The sequence below is a fragment of the Euprymna scolopes genome, chromosome 7, assembly GCF_053919585.1.
Source record: "Euprymna scolopes isolate OS-2025 chromosome 7, ASM5391958v1, whole genome shotgun sequence".
Classification (NCBI taxonomy): domain Eukaryota; kingdom Metazoa; phylum Mollusca; class Cephalopoda; order Sepiida; family Sepiolidae; genus Euprymna; species Euprymna scolopes.
This window is the reverse complement of record NC_136488.1, coordinates 122,907,060-122,929,282: the sequence shown is the minus strand read 5'-3', so window position 1 is coordinate 122,929,282 and position 22,223 is coordinate 122,907,060.

Here is a 22,223-nt window from a genome sequence, read left to right as displayed (position 1 = left end):
ATATATATATATATAATAAGCAACAGTTAAGCAACGTTGAGCCTGCCCATTACTAGATAAGTGACCATTTGGAAAGGATAGTCGCTGTATGTACTGCGCCGAGTCGAAGAAATTTCCACCCCTAGTCTTAGTTAAGACATGCATCTAGAAGAAAGTAACTCTAATGAAAAAACATGCGCTGTACTGTGTGCTTTGTCTTGTGGCAGTCATCCGCACCGACAAGGATTCGCAGTAATAGCAAAAGTATGATTGGTTCCACATAAAGCCTTTACTACTATAAACAAATCATCTGTGTGGACGATTTGTTTAATAGTGGTGAAGGCTTTGTGTAGGACCAACCACGCTTTTTTTGGTATTACTGCTAACCTTTGTTGGTGCAGATGACTGCTACAGGACAGAGTATACAGTAGACCACAGGTTTTTACATCAGTTACCTTCCCCTAAGTGCATGTTTTAACGAAGACTGGGGGTGCATCTCCCCCAGTGAATTAAACTCGATAAAAAACCCAGATACCAACCTGGAAATTTATACGATTCGGCGCGGTTCATAAAGCACCTAACTTTCCCAAATACAGCACAATCACGTTGGAATACCCGTTCTCGCCAGTAAAGTAACATTGGACCTCTTGGCCTTCGGGCCAAGATCAAAGTGTAGTATCTGTTCCGGCAGATACTGCAAGCTATGACTAGCTATGACTAGCAAAGACCAGATGTGGGGGCAACCCCACATGCCTGACCTTTAACCAGCTCCCATTTCCCACCTCTCGGGAGCTGGTCCCCTTTTTCCCTTCCCCCTCCCTTCACTCCTCACATTAAAAATCGGCCTTGTGCCTAATTTGCTCGGTGGGGGAGCAAATAAATACCATCTGTTCCGGCAGATGCTGCAAGCTATGACTAGCTATGACTAGCTATGACTAGCAAAGACCAGATGTGGGGGCAACCCCACATGCCTGACCATTAACCAGCTCCCATTTCCCACCTCTCGGGAGTTGGTCCCCTTTTTCCCTTCCCCCTCCCTTCACTCCTCACATTAAAAATCGGCCTTGTGCCTAATTTGCTCGGTGGGGGAGAAAATAAACACCATCTGTTCCGGCAGATGCTGCACTTAAGATAATTTGTACCAGTCAATGGAGGGGAAACCCTCTATACTGGGACAATTATTATTTTTGGTAACCAGAGTGCCCCCTTTTTGCCTACTTTTAGGGGAGCTGGTTTTTACCTCACATTAAAAACGGCCTTGTGCCTAATTTGCTCAGTGGGGGAGCAAATAAATACCATCTGTTCCGGCAGATGCTGCACTTAAGATAATTTGTACCAGTCAATGGAGGGGAAACCCTCTATACTGGGACAATTATTATTTTTGGTAACCAGAGTGCCCCCTTTTTGCCTACTTTTAGGGGAGCTGGTTTTTACCTCACATTAAAAACGGCCTTGTGCCTAATTTGCTCAGTGGGGGAGCAAATAAATACCATCTGTTCCGGCAGATGCTGCAAGCTATGACTAGCTATGACTAGCAAAGACCAGATGTGGGGGCAACTCCACATGCCTGACCATTAACCAGCTCCCATTTCCCACCTCTCGGGAGCTGGTCCCCTTTTTCCTTTCCCCCTCCCTTCACTCCTCACATAAAAAATCGGCCTTGTGCCTAATTTGCTCGGTGGGGGAGCAAATAAATACCATCTGTTCCGGCAGATACTGCAAGCTATGACTAGCTATGACTAGCAAAGACCAGATGTGGGGGCAACCCCACATGCATGACCTTTAACCAGCTCCCATTTCCCACCTCTCGGGAGCTGGTCCCCTTTTCCCTCCCCCCTCCCTTCACTCCTCACATTAAAAATTGGCCTTGTGCCTAATTTGCTCGGTGGGGGAGAAAATAAATACCATCTGTTCCGGCAGATACTGCAAGCTATGACTAGCAAAGACCAGCTATGACTAGCAAAGACCAGATGTGGGGGCAACCCCACATGCCTGACCATTAACCAGCTTCCATTTCCCACCTCTCAGGAGCTGGTCCCCTTTTTCCCTTCCCCCTCCCTTCACTCCTCACATTAAAAATCGGCCTTGTGCCTAATTTGCTCGGTGGGGAGCAAATAAACACCATCTGTTCCGGCAGATGCTGCAAGCTATGACTAGCTATGACTAGCAAAGACCAGATGTGGGGGTAACCCCACATGCCTGACCATTAACCAGCTCCCATTTCCCACCTCTCCCAGCTCCCATTTCCCACCTCTCGGGAGCTGGTCCCCTTTTTCCCTTCCCCCTCCCTTCACTCCTCACATTAAAAATCGGCCTTGTGCCTAATTTGCTCGGTGGGGGAGCAAATAAATACCATCTGTTCCGGCAGATACTGCAAGCAAAGACCATATGTGGGGGTAACCCCACATATCAGACCTTGGTCAATGTAGGGGAAACCCTTCATACCAATTGTCACTATCCAGCTCCCCTACTCCCCGGGGAGTTGGTCCCCATTTCCCCTTCACTCCTCACATTAAAAATCGGCCTTGTGCCTAATTTGCTCGGTGGGGGAGCAAATAAATACCATCTGTTCCGGCAGATGCTGCAAGCTGTGACTAGCTATGACTAGCAAAGACCAGATGTGGGGGTAACCCCACATGCCTGACCTTTAACCAGCTCCCATTTCCCACCTCTCGGGAGCTGGTCCCCTTTTTCCCTTCCCCCTCCCTTCACTCCTCACATTAAAAATCGGCCTTGTGCCTAATTTGCTCGGTGGGGGAGCAAATAAATACCATCTGTTCTTTAGATCTGCACTTCAATTTCTTGTTCTCTGTCAGTGGAGGAGAAATCCTTCATGACTGAGACAATTTTTATTTTTGTTCCTTTTCTCTACATTAAAAACCGACCCTGGTGTCTAACTCTGTCCCGTGGTGAGGCATTGTAAATAGGAACATTGGACCTGGTAAGTACCAGGGAGTGACAATATATATATATATATATATATATATATTGTCACACACACACACACACACAGACATACACACACACATATATATGTATATATATATATATATATATATATATATATATATATATACATATACATGTGTGTGTGTATCTGTGTGTGTGCCTAGCAATTTAACTTGATGACTGTCCATTCCTATTTACTTGCTTTTCCTTAGAAGCAGAGCTAGAGACACGATCAATTTTTTAAAAGATATTGTAGATTGAGCCAAGAATAAAAATTGCCGTAAAAAGAATTTCTTCGTCATTCTCTGAGGGAATAAAAGAGAAAGTGTAGTATCTGTTCTGATATACACTTTGCTCCTAATTAAAAGACCCAACAGTCTGTGTCGATTAATATACTCATCTCTCTTTCTATCTCTCTCGCTATCAGGGAGATTTAGTTTTGATATGTTTACGTTTATCGTCTTTTACTGTTTTGTTTTGAACAATTTTTATTTACAGCTTTAAAATAGGAGTCTCTGCTGATGAAATATTACATGCGAATGCGATGACGTGGATTTTTTTTTTTTAATATTAAATATATTTATACTCTTGCAGTCGTCTATTGGACACCTTTAAAATGTTTAAGAATAATACCGTTTATTGGACACGTTTCAAACGCGTTAAAACGCAGGTTCACTGGCAGATGAACAGTTTTTTTTTTCAATTAAAACGTTACTTTTAAATCGGGACTGAAAAAGATAAGAAAGTATTAAAGACTTAAATAATGATTTCGAAGAAATTTGTACATCTTATGAAGCATCATATATATCTATATAATTATAAACCTCAGATGACCTTGTAACGAGTGATGTAACTCACTTTCCGGTTTACGAAATCCGGTTGCGCATGCGCGCATAAACATTAACCCATAACAACGTAAACAAATAAACACAAATCGCTTCTTTTCCAGATTTTGAACTGCGCACTGAAATATTAACGTTATTATTTCGTAATTATTATTTAACATGGTAAGACTGGAGGTGTTTTGCAACTATTCTTTATTACAATTATACTGTCGCTATTTTCTTACAACTAAACAACTTTAACCCGTTGACAAACATAAGAACAATTGTAGTAAAGGCAATACTACTACTACTACTACTACTACTACTACTACTACTCTCTATCAATCCCTTTTCCTTCTTTCCTTTCGTTCTTTTTTATATTTTGTTTACATTTCTAGATACAAAATAGTTGTGTGAGAACGGTGAATTTGTTGACACATTTACTAATCTGTTTCAATATTAGCTTTATTTTATTTTATTCGTTTAGGTTTTATTTTTTTTGCTTCAGCTTTTATTAATTTTTTCTTTTTAGAGTTTAAGTTTCTAGAACTTGGTTGAAGGAGTCCAATATGGGTTTTTCATTCTTATATTTCTCATATGTGCGTTTTTGCTGCTAAATGACTTTCGTCGGCGTTCGATTCGTAGTAAAATCATGTTTAATATTCGATTTTTGAGCGATTATTCGGAAAAATAGGAAACTTTCCACGAATAGGGAGGATTTTTTTCAATTTTGAGTGATCTACCCTTGATTTTTCATTTTAATATACTTTCATAGAAATGTTATGTAAAAAAAAAACTTTTCTTTACGTCACAAGTGTCACGCCCATACATGAATTCCATAGCTGATTATAACATACTGACCCAACGGGTCACGGGTAGTCTAGTATATATATATATATATATATATATATATATATATATATATATGTATATATATATATATATCTTTATAAAATATTTGATAAAGGAAACGCTTTCCCCTTTAAAATAGTACGTATGCTGCATACAGATAGCACCTGCCCTGTTTTTATGTTTTATGGAACCATTATGTCAGAGTTTTTGAGAATAGCTTGCGTTACTTTAAAATTAACAGATTTTATACCACCAGTTTCTAGCTGAGTAATAAGGATGATAAAACAAGGTGGAAATAAAAATAAAATATTTAAACAGTTAAATAAAGCATTTGTTCGTTATCCTGATGCTTTTGAATCGTTTAAGATTAACCAGACTATATTAATAAAGGAAATCCAAAACTATATTAGCAATGTATAAAATGTATTTATAATTACATATAATAAATTTATATATATATATATATATATATATATATATATATATATATATATATATATATATATATAAATGTATATATGTAAAAATATTTTTAACCTTTATATATCTAATTTTAAATAAGAATGTAAATATACTAAATACTAATCATAGTGGGGATGATAAGTAGTTAAATGGATTAATCCTAATCTTATAAATACAAGACTGATAAATTAAAAAAATATATCCATTTTAAATGTGGAAATTAATGAATCACACAGGTAAGAAATTCATTTTTATAGTATGAAAAGGTTAGTAATTGCAATTAAGAATAGGAAATTGTATCAAATGTTTGTAACATGTCTTCCTCCTAAGATTAAGGATGGTGGTGTTTGATCAACACTGCTGGGGAGCCATGATGTAATATACTGTTTTGTTTTTAAATCCCCAAAACAGTGTTTCATGGTAAACAATTGATGATTCCTTGAAAAATAAATTATTGGTACTATAGTAAATTCGAGAGCGAGTTGATGCAGTGATTGCAGGTGATTAAATAACTTACTGACTAGATGGTTTTCTAACGAATGATGAAAAATACTTTTTTGTATAGTTTTAAAGGTTATAAACTTCAAAGACTATATATATATATATATATATATATATATATATATATATATTGGACGATGTCAAAACATCGTTAAATTCATTACCCTTACAGCAGCAGCCGTATAGCGTAATGGAGAGAAGCCTTGACTGTCATTTGGACGGTCGGCTTTCGATCTTGGATCGAGGTAGTTGCCTGCCTGTCAAGCCGCACTGATGAGCTGAGAAACAGCGAAACAGTACTGTATGTGGATGACAATAATGCTCCCTATCTTGAGTTGAGCATGTTGGGAAGTGATATACAAACCCCTCATTAGCGTATTAAGTGACGCTCTTTGTGTAAACAAATCGAGCGGAGGCATTTGGACGATGTCAAAACATCGTTACTATATATATATATATATATATATATATATATATATATATATATATATATATAGTTGCCCAGAAATGTAGTAAGAATGAACATTCTTTTTAGCATTGTTTTAATTACTTGTGTTATAAAAGATGCTGGAAGTGCTCCCTGTTGACATCTATGCATTTCTGGGAACGTTTAACAACGGTTGCAGATAATGTCTGTAGATATTCTCTGGTGATTCTCCTGATAGCGTTTGTAATGTTTTCATTTAGTTGGCCTAGAAAACATGGTGGCCATAACTCTTTGCTTATTGTTCTCTCTTCCGTAAACATGTCATGAACGAGACGTGTGGCATGTAGCGCTATGTTGTTGGAAAAAGATTTGAATTTTGTCTTGTGATGTCTATTGGTCGTTAAGAAAAAGAGTAGAGAGATCAGGCTACTTTTAAATATATATTTATATATATAAATATATATATATATATATATATATATATATATAAATTAAAAAAAATAATAATGCGACTTTAAAATGAAAAATTATTCATTTATTTTTTTAATATACTAAGTCTTTTGATATGTGAAAAATATGTTCTTCGCGTCTAGATTTTGTTTTGTTTTATTTTGGTAGTTTTTTTTTCCCTGAGATGTTGTATGCGAACGTTATTACGTGCAATTTTCATAAGAAATTAAAAAAGAAGATTGTTTAACGCTTGAGAATGTCTGAATGCTAAACATTTAAAAAGTTTATGAAGAGTTTCATAAACAATGCTGTATTTGTGAGGTGTATAATTTTAAAGTAAAACCATTTTATAATAAATACTGACTCTCATTTCATCAACTGCAATAACAAAATAAGATTCAAATAGACGTTAAAATCGTATTTTGTTTTATCTGTCAATATTTAAATCATTAATAAAAATCTACTATTATATAAAAAGAAACTTTGTCTGTATGTGTCTGTGTTTGAGTTCGTTCCCTATCGACTCTTAAGCGGCTAGGCAGACTTTTAAAAAGAATGCACAAACGTACTCTATATATCTGGCAGTCTTCTTAGATCGGTTTTGTATCGGAATGCTTTCGATAAGTATTGATAATTGATGATCGAAAAAATCCGATTAAAAAAAATAGACGATTTAAACTAAATTTAACACCTTATATAGCCTAGTATCACAAGTGCATTTAAGAAGTTTTATTACCACACAAGCAGAAAGGCCCAGTATATACAACCAACAGTAGATTCTTTGATATGACAGGGACGCGTTAGAGCACAATTGAACCATGATACGTGACTTCTGACATTTTAAACTTTAATTTAAGTTATTACCTAAAATAATTTTATAAATAATTTTATAAAGTATATATAGTAGGTTCTTTGCAGTGCAATGTAAACTACAGTGTATTGTGAAGTACGTCACTGCATTGAGGCATGTGAATGTTTCTCCCGCTGCACCGCGGTGGAACCCAAACTAGAGCAGGCAATTAATCGATTTGATTAAAAAATGGGCAATTTCACCGATTTCGATGATAATAAAAATTTGTTGATCCTCATTCAATCCCGGGCAACGTCGGGTCGCGATGCTGGTATTATATAAGACAGCTTTACAAAAGTTAATCACAATTATAATAGCTCATCAGTGAATCAACAACCCATTCAAAATCTGCAGCAAACAGTGTCAGAAAAAAACATTCGCATTGTACTTAATTATTTTTTGCATTATAAAAGTAAATAACATATTGTTCCATTGTTTTGAATTTCTTTTAGTATTATAAAATATATTACATTATGAAATGTTGATCCCTTTAATGTTTTTTTTTTTAGAAAAATGGAGTAATTTTTATCTGAAAATGTTCGTTGCGGACCTCGAGTCGCCTGTTGCTCTGATTCACCGCATCATCAATACAAAGGGAAATATTAATTGTAATAATATTAAAATATTTATTGTAATAATATTAACTAACAGGACCCGTGGAAATTCCACGGTAGTTAAAATCTTTTAAAATACATCAGTAAGAAATTCCTTATAAAAATGAACGTATGGAAGCAAGTAGAACAAACAAAGAACTTTAGTTTAAACTTTTATTGAAGGTCAATGCGATCGTAACTGATGCTGTTGATATTGTCAGGAAGTGCTGGTGATGATTGAGGCGGTGACAGGGACGTCGATCAGCTGCTTGGAGTGAGAATAGTGGCCAGTCAGCAGGTTCTTGGGAGTCAGATTGTGAATTTAAAAAACTGTGTGACATTGCTGACATCGATTTTGTGCAAGTTCTGATGACCCCAAGTTATTTAATATTTCAGGACATTTTGGATTACATGTGTGAGTAAGGAATAGGTTACAGAAAACTGCCATTGCATCTTGATAAAGCTGTTGTAGATTCCTAGGACTTCCTGTAAATGTAGATGGTAGAATAACTGGTACACCAGAATAACCATCTTCATTCCTTGCTAAATGATCCATTAAGCCAGAATATTGAGCAGCTCTTAGTTGACTTTGATGGCTTTTAATGAAGTTAAATAAGCAACTGTAAACTTTTACATGTGCGATAGACTTTTCTATTCATTTTGAATTTTATTCAATGAAGATTTGGAAATTCACAAATATTTTTTAAGTCGAATTATTGATATAGATTTCAATTAATGCATCACAACTTCTTGATAATATAAATAGAACACTTTGAATTTTCTGTACAAAAGTTTTTTTCCATAAAAACATTGTAATCTGTTATAATATTCAGATTCTTGTGTATTACATGCATAGAAAATGAAGTGTTTCATTAAATGATGTGAGGTAGGTTATACCTATCAAATTTATTGTCAATGTTATATAGTTAAGTAAGCTGGCTAATTGGCTATAAAGTAAGTTATTCCGAACTTTGATCTAACATTTTAATTAAAAAAAAAAAAGCTTAACATTTTCTTGTATCTTTTTTTTATATTAAGAAAAATGTAAGCATCATGCTGAAATAATAAAATGTCATTCTTAATAAGGGGAGAGGGTTTGACTATTCTCTTCACCTAAATAACGATTTGACGAAAAAAATGTTTAAAATGTTCTTGTATCTTTTTTATAATTTTTGTTAAATAAGAAAAATCAATAAACTTTGATAGCACTATTGTAAGAATCATGCTGAAAGCCATTCTTAATATGAGGAGGGGGTTAACTATTCTGAAACTTCACCTAACAATGTAAAAAAAAAATAAAGGAAAAATATATGTATGAACACCGACCACTCTAATTTGTTTTTTTAATAGGTAATTGAGGTCGCTGACAACGAATCTGATAGTCAAACTTGGGGCAAATTTACCGTTTGCATGGTATTTACCCCTGAACCCACGAACTACTTTCCACCATTTTGCAGCTTCCGTTTATGTTACGCGCATGCACGTTGTAGCATAAATGACGGCTTCACCAAGCAAACTACGTTGGGGGAAGGGGATTTTTTTTTCCAGGACATAGAATTTTATAATTTTCAAAAATACATTATAGCACTTTTTGGGTGGAAAATTTAAAATTAGCTGAAAAAGAAATAAAACCAGAAAAGGAAAGCACTCCAAGTTGGAGTAGGGGGTGGTATTTTATCTGTTGTTTTTTTTTACCTGGAACATAGAATTTTCAAATTTTCAAAAAGTAACGCACCGACATTTACCAATTAGAACACCATTTAACATTTTCCGAAGATTTTACTGTGTACATTGGGGGCACGACGAGCGGGGGGCGATATGATGTTGGGGCACGCGCGCTCCAACATCACATCCACCCCCCCGCTCGCGCCCCCAACATACACAGTAAAATCTTCGGAAAATGTTAAATGGTGTTCTAATTGATAAATGTCGGTGCGTTACTTACGGAAACACGTTTAACTAAACTGCAAAAGCACCTATTAAGCCACATAAGTTCTATAATTGAATCCCCCCCCGAAAAAAAAGAATGAAAAACATAAAGATGTTTGGTGCTTATGTTTTTGTAAACCACATTAAAAACTACGCGAGACAAAAAAAAAGTCCCCCAATTTTTTGTACTTTTCTTTAACTGTAAGTCATTAAAAAAATGTCAGTCCGTAATTTTTTGATTGGTACGCCATGTGAGAAGGCAGTTTGCTAGGTGAAGCAAGCCGTCGTTCATGCTACAGCGCACGCGCGTAGCGTAAACGGAAGCTGCAAAATCGTGGAAAGTTATTCGTGGGTTCGGGGGTTAATACCATGTAAACGGTAAATTTGCCCCAAGTTTGACTATCAGATTCGTTGTCAGCGACCTCAATTACCTATAAAAAAAAACAAATTAGAGTGGTCGGTGTTCTGTAGTAGCGTATCTGGATATTTACCGAAACTTCACCTAACAATGTAATAAAAATAATGGAAAAATTCTTCAGTTAAATAAAATATACTGAAAATCTTTAAATAGGAAATAAATATTTCTTTAAATAAATTAAATCGTAAGTAATGAAACACTTTTATTTCATATTAAAAAAAAATTGTTGTGTCCATTTTTTATAGTATTTAAATATGTATGCCCTGTCGGTGGGCATTAGAAGATGAATGCCTGTAAAAGAAGCAAAATAAAACGAACAAAACATAAGTAATAATTATGTAAACAACGTGAAGCTGTATAAATGTTACAAAATTACTCGATTCGGCATTAAATAACACGAAAAAGGATTGATATGCCTTAAAACAAAAACAAAACAGAACAAGACGTAAAATATGTTTTGACTCTGTATTTGCGAATGGTGACTTTGGTGATTTATTTAATAAAGTCATTCTTGACTTTTGTAACGTGTATTTCTAAACATATTTTTTGTTGTGTAAGGCTCACTCAAAAGTAAATAAAAAAAACATAAAGTGGCACAGTAAAAAAAAACGTACTCGTAGCGTTAAATGTAAAAAATATATTTATTACTTAATAAACTAGAATAAGCGTTCCTACAATAATAAACAGAAGACATCGTTAAAAATGTAAGTAAAATACTATACTATTTAAACTGGAACGAAACCTTCTATGCATAAGTGTCTTTAAAATAACCCGGAACCATAAATAGACAGTTATTATTATTATTTTTTTTTTGTTCGGGTACTTTAGGGAAATAAAAGGGTTAATGATTTTTAACTGATAAAGATTGAACAATAAAGGGAGATAATTCACATTAATTTATGTTTGCGATGATGATGACGCGTTTCATTAATTAATATTTGCGATGATGATGACGTGACACCGTACGGACAAGCAAATTAATATATAGATTGTAATAATCAAAAGCTACAGTAACTGTTCGCCAGCACCTCGACGTAATTGCAGACTGGCAAATGAATGTTTCTTGGAAGAAATCGCATAATCTCCTCTAAGCTGAATGTACTTGAAATACTATGCTTTGAGCTCAATATATATTCACATAAACACATACACAAACACACCCATTGTATAAATGTAGGGAGAGATACTTTGCTTAAAGCATTGCTGATAGCAAATATGTAAGTATTTAAAAAGCCTGATAGGATGGTAAGATACAAGGATGTTAAAGTAACTTATAAACAAACAAAAACAAACCACGAAGACAGCATTTTAATTACGACTTGCGTATATCTATTTATTTCTCATATAATCTTTCAAATATACACCAGTAAATGTGGAAATGCTGTTAAAGATAACCGGGGTGGAATAATGTCCTTGATAATTTCGAGATTAAACCCCTCTTTTTCAAAAAGAAAATAAATGTAGACCGTAAAAAGGATACACGGATACTTCATCTCTGTATCCTGTCACCCCTTTTAAATACTCAAATATATATATCACATCCGGAGTAAAAATATGTTGGTCTTTGGTTGATGTAGGTCTTCCTCAATTCAAAAAAACTCCAAGGGATGTTATAATTACTTCTAAAACTAAAATCCTTGGTTATATATAAGTGGATACCAACACGTTGGGTATATAATTGTAACAGAGTTCGGAACTGAAACAAAAGAGAATTAGGTAGATGAAAACCCGTGCTTAAAAGACAATAGCTAAGTAAAGATGAGAAACAAAGTGATGGGGGAGGAGTAGGGGGAAGTATATGTGCTGAACGCCACGGGTAAGGGGAGGCAATGCATCTTAGAGTTTTGACAAGTTCACTTAGTGGGAGATGATTAGTTTTCGAGAGTTTCGGTGTGGCCACTTATATGGGGGTATAAGTTTTGGGAAGTAACTGTGAGAATTCTCTGCTGTATCAATTTAGAATGGGCCAATTTTTATCAAGATTTAATGTTAAATTTGTTTAAAGGAATGGCAATTATAGGGTTCTATTTGTAGGGGAAATTTAAATTCTGCATGGAGTAAAGACCAATAGGATGTTTTCAGATATTAGGATTCAATAGTGAGAGGCGGTGTTTACAGATCAATTTAGGCTTTAAGTGAAGAAAATAAAGATGTTATGCGTAAAAAGTTGCCTGGAAGGCATATTGGGGAAATTTGAGAAGTGGTGATGAATGTATGAAGAGGATATTTCGTTGCTATTGCATATCAACGTTGGTATGGATATAGAAGTTACTTAATAGGTTAAAAGGATAAAGTGAGGAGGGTGCATTCTGTGGTGGTCTGAGAGTGATCTGGTGATATTTGTAGTGATGGAGAGTGTGATGGAAGAGAATTCCTATAGCTGAAGGGTTAGTGAGATAATAGGTAAAATAGAGGTTGTATAGATGGACAGGAGCATCTTCTCCTCTCTTATGATGAGAAGTATTAGGCTTCGAAATATCATAGTATAAATAGTTCTTACTTATCCTGCATCCTAATTGATGTATCATCCTTATTGAGTAAATGAATAAATCTATATACATTAGTATATATATTCATTTGTATTGTCATTTTCTTATTTTATTGATAAGCTATATAAACTCCAACACAATTTGTCGAGCTTTGAATTATCCTGATAGGTCTCCCCTTGAAGAATCTATCTTATATTTATTCTTTTAACCCCCCCTATAAATAGATAGATTAAATGGAAATATGTAATAGTATAAATAAATAGATTAAATAGAAATGGGTAATATTATAAATAGATAGATTAAATAGAAATAGGTAATATTATAAATAGATAGATTAAATAGAAATAGGTAATATTATAAATAGATAAAATAAATAGAAATAGGTAATATTATAAATAGATAGAATAAATAGAAATAGGTAATATTATAAATAGATAGAATAAATAGAAATAGGTAATATTATAAATAGATAGATTACATAGAAATAGGTAATATTATAAATAGATAGATTAAATAGAAATATGTAATGTTATAAATAGATAGAATAAATAGAAATAGGTAATATTATAAATAGATAGATTAAATAGAAATAGGAAATATTATAAATAGATAGATTAAATAGAAATAGGTAATATTATAAATAGATAGAATAAATAGAAATAGGTAATATTATAAATAGATAGAATAAATAGATATCGGTAATATTATAAATAGATAGAATAAATAGAAATAGGTAATATTATAAATAGATAGAATAAATAGATATAGGTAATATTATAAATAGATAGAATAAATAGATATAGGTAATATTATAAATAGATAGAATAAATAGAAATAGGTAATATTATAAATAGATAGAATAAATAGATATAGGTAATATTATAAATAGATAGATTAAATAGAAATAGGTAATATTATAAATAGATAGAATAAATAGATATAGGTAATATTATAAATAAATAGATTAAATAGAAATAGGAAATATTATAACTAGATACAATAAATAGAAATAGGTAATATTATAAAAAGATAGAATAAATAGATATAGGTAATATTATAAATAGATAGAATAAATAGATATAGGTAATATTATAAATAGATACAATAAATAGAAATAGGTAATATTATAAATAGATAGAATAAATAGATATAGGTAATATTATAAATAGATAGAATAAATAGATATAGGTAATATTATAAATAGATAGATTAAATAGAAATAGGTAATATTATAAATAAATAGATTAAATAGAAATAGGTAATATTATAAATAGATAGAATAAATAGAAATAGGTAATATTATAAATAGATAGATTAAATAGAAATGGGTAATATTATAAATAAATAGATTAAATAGAAATAGGTAATATTATAAATAGATGGAATAAATAGAAATGGGAAATATTATAAATAGATAGATTAAATAGAAATAGGTAATATTATAAATAAATAGATTAAATAGAAATAGGTAATATTATAAATAGATGGATTAAATAGAAATAGGTAATATTATAAATAGATAGATTAAATAGAAATAGGTAATATTATAAATAGATAGATTAAATAGAAATAGGTAATATTATAAATAGATAGAATAAATAGATATAGGTAATATTATAAATAGATAGAATAAAAAGAAATAGGTAATATTATAAATAGATAGATTTAATAGAAATAGGTAATATTATAAATAGATAGAATAAATAGATATAGGTAATATCGCTGACAGTATGAAGAGAAACAGAGATAGATAGATAGATAGATAGATAGATAGATTGTTAGAATTATTAAATAGAAATAGGTAATATTATAAATAGATAGATTTAATAGAAATAGGTAATATTATAAATAGATAGAATAAATAGATATAGGTAATATCGCTGACTGTATAAAGAGAAACAGAGATAGATAGATAGATAGATAGATAGATTGTTAGAATTATTAAATAGAAATAGGTAATATTATAAATAGATAGATTAAATAGAAATAGGTAATATTATAAATAGATAGAATAAATAGAAATAGGTAATATTATAAATAGATAGAATAAATAGAAATAGGTGATATTATAAATAGATAGATTTAATAGAAATAGGTAATATTATAAATAGATAGATTAAATAGAAATAGGTAATATTATAAATAGATAGAATAAATAGAAATAGGTAATATTATAAATAGATAGAATAAATAGAAATAGGTAATATTATAAATAGATAGATTTAATAGAAATAGGTAATATTATAAATAGATGGAATAAATAGAAATAGGTAATATTATAAATAGATAGATTAAATAGAAATAGGTAATATTATAAATAGATAGAATAAATAGATATAGGTAATATTATAAATAGATAGAATAAATAGAAATAGGTAATATTATAAATAGATAGAATAAATAGAAATAGGTAATAGTATAAATAGATAGAATAAATAGAAATAGGTAATATTATAAATAGATAGATTAAATAGAAATAGGTAATATTATAAATAGATTGATTAAATAGAAATAGGTAATATTATAAATAAATAGATTAAATAGAAATAGGTAATATTATAAATAGATAGATTAAATAGAAATGGGTAATATTATAAATAGATAGATTAAATAGAAATAGGTAATATTATAAATAGATAGATTAAATAGAAATAGGTAATATTATAAACAGATAGAGTAAATAGAAATAGGTAATATTATAAATAGATAGATTAAATAGAAATAGGTAATATTATAAATAGATAGATTAAATAGAAATAGGTAATATTATAAATAAATAGATTAAATAGAAATAGGTAATATTATAAATAAATAGATTAAATAGAAATAGGTAATATTATAAATAGATAGATTAAATAGAAATAGGTAATATTATAGATAGAATAAATAGAAATAGGTAATATTATAAATAGATAGAATAAATAGAAATAGGTAATATTATAAATAGATAGAATAAATAGAAATAGGTAATATTATAAATAAATAGATTAAATAGAAATAGGTAATATTATAAATAAATAGATTAAATAGAAATAGGTAATATTATTAATAGATAGATTAAATAGAAATAGGTAATATTATAAATAGATAGATTAAATAGAAATAGGTAATATTATAAATAGATAGATTAAAAAGAAATAGGTAATATTATAAATAGATATATTTAATAGAAATAGGTAATATTATAAATAGATAGATTAAATAGAAATAGGTAATATTATTAATAGATAGAATAAATAGAAATAGGTAATATTATAAATAGATAGATTAAATAGAAATAGGTAATATTATAAATAGATAGATTTAATAGAAATAGGTAATATTATAAATAGATAGATTTAATAGAAATAGGTAATATTATAAATAGATAGATTTAATAGAAATAGGTAATATTATAAATAGATAGATTTAATAGAAATAGGTAATATTATAAATAGATAGATTAAAAAGAAATAGGTAATATTATAAATAGATAGATTAAATAGAAATAGATAATATTATAAATAAATAGATTAAATAGAAATAGGTAATATTCTAAATAGATAGATTTAATAGAAATAGGTAATATTATAAATAGATAGATTAAAAAGAAATAGGTAATATTATAAATAGATAGATTTAATAGAAATAGGTGAGATTATAAATAGATAGATTAAATAGAAATAGGTAATATTATAAATAGATAGATTAAAAAGAAATAGGTAATATTATAAATAGATATATTTAATAGAAATAGGTAATATTATAAATAGATAGATTAAATAGAAATAGGTAATATTATTAATAGATAGAATAAATAGAAATAGGTAATATTATAAATAGATAGATTAAATAGAAATAGGTAATATTATAAATAGATAGATTTAATAGAAATAGGTAATATTATAAATAGATAGATTTAATAGAAATAGGTAATATTATAAATAGATAGATTTAATAGAAATAGGTAATATTATAAATAGATAGATTTAATAGAAATAGGTAATATTATAAATAGATAGATTAAAAAGAAATAGGTAATATTATAAATAGATAGATTAAATAGAAATAGATAATATTATAAATAAATAGATTAAATAGAAATAGGTAATATTCTAAATAGATAGATTTAATAGAAATAGGTAATATTATAAATAGATAGATTAAAAAGAAATAGGTAATATTATAAATAGATAGATTTAATAGAAATAGGTGAGATTATAAATAGATAGATTAAATAGAAATAGGTAATATTATAAATAGATAGAATAAATAGATATAGGTATTATTATAAATAGATAGATTAAATAGAAATAGGTAATATTATAAATAAATAGATTAAATAGACATATGTAATATTATAAATAAATAGATTAAAAAGAAATAGGTAATATTATAAATAGATAGATTAAATAGAAATAGGTAATATTATAAATAAATAGATTAAATAGAAATAGGTAATATTATAAATAAATAGATTAAATAGAAATAGGTAATATTATAAATAGATAGATTAAATAGAAATAGGTAATATTATAAATAGATAGATTAAATAGAAATAGGTAATATTATAAATAGATAGATTTAATAGAAATTGGTAATATTATAAATAAATAGATTAAATAGAAATAGGTAATATTATAAATAAATAGATTAAATAGAAATAGGTAATATTATAAATAGATAGAATAAATAGAAATAGGTAATATTATAAATAGATAGATTAAATAGAAATAGGTAATATTATAAATAAATAGAATAAATAGAAATAGGTAATATTATAAATAAATAGATTAAAAAGAAATAGGTAATATTATAAAAAAATAGATTAAATAGAAATAGGTAATATTATAAATAAATAGAATAAATAGAAATAGGTAATATTATAAATAGATAGATTAAATAGAAATAGGTAATATTATAAATAGATAGATTTAATAGAAATAGGTGATATTATAAATAGATAGATTAAATAGAAATAGGTAATATTATAAATAGATAGAATAAATAGAAATAGGTAATATTATAAATAGATAGAATAAATAGAAATAGGTAATATTATAAATAGATAGATTTAATAGAAATAGGTAATATTATAAATAGATAGATTAAAAAGAAATAGGTAATATTATAAATAAATAGATTAAATAGAAATAGGTAATATTATAAATAAATAGATTAAATAGAAATAGGTAATATTATAAATAAATAGAATAAATAGAAATAGGTAATATTATAAATAGATAGATTAAATAGAAATAGGTAATATTATAAATAGATAGATTAAATAGAAATAGGTAATATTATAAAGAAATAGATTAAATAGAAATAGGTAATATAATAAATAAATAGATTAAATAGAAATAGGTAATATTATAAATAAATAGATTAAATAGAAATAGGTAATATTATAAATAAATAGAAATAATAGAAATAGGTAATATTATAAATAGATAGAATAAATAGAAATAGGTAATATTATAAATAGATAGATTAAATAGAAATAGGTAATATTATAAAGACAGATAGAATTCTTTACATTATCAGATTGATGTTTACATAACATTATTGGATCTCGAGCTCAATATTCCACCTCATAAGTTAAAGAGGTCATTAACATTACTAGATAGAAAAAAGAATGACACATAGAGGCTACATTCACACACACACACACACACACACACACACACACACACACACACATATATATATATATATTGATTTTAAAATATAATAATGTAATATTTTTAAAAAACGATATGTATACCGTTCCCCATGTGGATGTACCAAGTTGGTTAAAAGGGAAATTATTTCCAACTCGTATTTAGGTAAAAATGCACTTTCATAAATAATTGAATTCATTCAAAATGTATCGCAAAAACAACAAAAAAGTAACATGTAAATAAATCGCGATACATCCAGACAGTCGAGCGGGATGGACGCGCGGATAAAGGGTTTAGGCTCATTACTGCAGGGTCCCGATTTCGAATCTTGCTAGATTCAGCCACTGATGTGTCGTAGACGACAAAGTACGTGTCAGTGGATTATTATAGTTTAAAAACAATATGTATGCCGCTCCCCATGTAGGGGTACCAAGTTGGTTAAAGGGAAAATTACTCCCAACTTGCATTTAGGTAAAAATGCACTTTCGTAAATAATTGAATTCATTCAAAACGTATCGCAAAACAAATAATATATATATATATATATATTATTTGTTTTTGCGATACGTTTTGAATGAATTCAATTATTTACGAAAGTGCAGTGAGAATATATATATATATATATATATATATATATATATATATATATATATATATATATATACGTATGTGTGTATTCGAGGGACGTTCCAAAAGTAATACCACTCATTTTTTTCCGCTCGAATAAATCAGAGGGAGTTATAAATTACAGTGTTATAATGATTGTTATAATCGTGTCAAATCCCGACTTATTTATGAGCTTAAAGTTTTATATCTCTGTTGTAGATGTTGACGGTGTGATACTCTAGTAAATTAATTCGCGTCAGAAGCAAAGATGTGTCATAAAATTTCTGATGAAAGAACATTGAGAATGATGGTGACTATGTAGAAAAATAAATTCTGAAGCACTAAAGCACTTTTTAATGCTACCACTCCAGTTTTTGGTAGCTCTTTAACTTTTTGAGTTAAAAAAAATAGGAATCTTCACTCTTGGAATGACCTTTGTATATTATTGCACTATTAAATGATTTAAAAGAGTACTAACTTCAGCAATTGACCATCGCTTAGACAAGGTGGAACGAGAAAATTGTCGACCTAAAAAGGACATAATCCATTTCCATTCGATGAAAACCAGTTTTCTTTTTTTTTTCTTTTCTTATTGCAGACCATCTACTAGTTGGCCAGTTGTGTACAAATCCCAAAAGCGTAGGAGCCTTTAAACATGTCTGAAAGTGACACAATATTCAACGAGCGAGATCGGAGATGCGCCACTGTACAACTCATGCTTTCTACTGATCCAAATTATGACAACAGAACCATTGCCAGTACTCTCAAGATGCATCGCTGGATTGCCACGAATAACAGGGCCGTACCCAGGGTAATGAAACCAAAGTTTCCGGCCACGGTTATGGCCATTGGTGTGCTTTCATCATGCCACCTCACATCTTCGAAGTTGGCCTGAAAGCCAACACCAAAGTGTATCTGAATGTACTGAAGAGTGTGGTGATCACCTGGTGCAATCACATAGCCGCTGGCAGACCCTAGGTGTGGTAGTAGGACTCGGCGCCGGCCCACAAGTCAAAAGAGACTCAGGCTTGGCTTCAAAAGGAGTGCTACAACTTTGTACCCTTCTCTCACTGCCCATCCCATCCCTCGACCTGAACCCGCTGGAGTACTTCGCTTGGTCATACGTAGAAAGCATCACCAACATGACCTCTCATAACATCAAAACCAGGCTGATTACTGCCATCCGCCGAGTATTCGCTGAGCTCACGTCGGCACGTGTGGAAAAAGCATGCTCCAAGTTCCGGACATGTATCGAGGCGATGATTGAGGCTGAAGGCGGCTACATTGAATAGATGTCAGCTCAACTACGTAAGTGACCTGAATTGATTTTTTTTTCAATAAAAGTATTAAAATAAAGCTGTAGTGTTTTTGTTTTTTTTTTCTTTAGGACGATAACTTTATCGTTCCACTCAGTACGTAGGTAAATTTAGGATCAATAACTAACAGCTCTAAATTTTTGGGATAACTTTTGTTAAAGATAACGAATCTTTGTTTCTCAGCGCCTTTCCGACATTTTCTCCAAAATCTGAACATTTTAATTCCATTAGATCTGGAATCGTGCCAGGCTGACATCGACTAATCCAAGCACAGGGAATTAAATAAAACATCCAACTTTTTTTTTTTTTTTTTTTACCCAGTTTTCATTCGCTGTTTCCGGGTGAAACTATGTTAATCGGCCTTCAAAATCCTCACACCGTTCAACTAATAGGAAAGGAAATAAAGAGAAGAAAGAGAAGAAGAAGAAGAAGAAGAAGGAGGAGGAGGAGGAATAGGGCGAGCAAGAAAAGAAAAAAAGAGGGAGAAAGAATGGGAAAACGGTGTGGAATAAAATTAAAAGGAAGATGCCAGATTCCACATTCCGTTTCTTATTCGTTCACTTAAAAAATCGTTGGCGTAGGCGGATTTTTGCGCAAGGGTAGAATTTGGAGAGCGTCCAACACCATTAAAGAGAATCCATAAGAACAGTCTGCAACCTTGAAGCGCTAAGTATTTCTTTACGGTAAAAGTTCCCTATGATTAAATGAATCCAGGGACGATCCTTATTTCTAAACAAACTGACATACACAGACGCGCGCATATATGCATATCGAATCTCACAAGGTCTAATCACACTGATGAGTCGTAGCGACGATGAAACAGATGTCTATCAATAACTACATTTTATCTATACGTAGGCTCCCCTATATATCGATCGCACTAGTGAAGACTGCTTTGAACCACCTTGTATGAATTGAGCATCAGTTTTTTGCTAGCAGGGAAATCCGACATTGCCCAGGATTGAATGAGGATCAACGAATGTTTCACTTTCCGATATTTTATTGTATCGAAATCAATGATGTCAGCCATTTTTCAATCAAATCGATCGATTGCCTGCTCTAATTGGGGATCAACTTATGTGTCTCTAAACAGTGAAAGTTCATACTTTTTATTTTACATTGCACTGTAGAGAACATACTGTTGATTTTAAAAATATTTTTCATATAATGGATTAAATTACAGTTTAAAATGCAAAAGTCGAGTATCACGCTTCAATTGTGCATATCAATGAACCAACTGTTGATTTTATATGCTGGGCATTTCTGCTTGTGCGGTAATAAAACTTCTCAAATGTACTTGTGATATTAAACAGTATAAGGCGTTAACTTTAGTCAAAATCACATGTTCCTTCTTCAATTGGATTTTTTCGATTATTAGTTATCGATACTTCTTTAAGACATTCCGATAAAAACCTATCAAAGAACACTCTCAGGCACGTAGAGTATATTTCAATTGGTCCAGCCGTTTAGAAGTCCATAGGGAACTCTTTCTCTCACACACGCGCATACATGCAAAGTTACTTTTATATAATGAAGAAGATATCTATCTATCTATCTATCTATCTATCAATCTATCTATTATATATATAAAAATAACTGTGTGCGATTATATGATTGACAGTGTTCTTAGTTATGCTTTGTACAGAAATTCATCTGAAAAACTCTGGCCTTGATATATATATATATATATATATATATATATATATATATATATATATATAAGAGTAGGTAGTAGTTTGCTTGAAGCATTGTTGGTAAAGAAATATATAGATTTTTTTTTTAAAGCCAAAGGCAATGCGGGGAAAGACCGAAATTATGAAAGTAAAGAAAGAAAAACAAACAAATGTAGATGGGTGTGCTTGAGTAGAGGAGTGTCTAGCCTTTATCCGTCTATCATTCTTCAGCTCAATGTATAATTATTTATAACCAAGTTGCT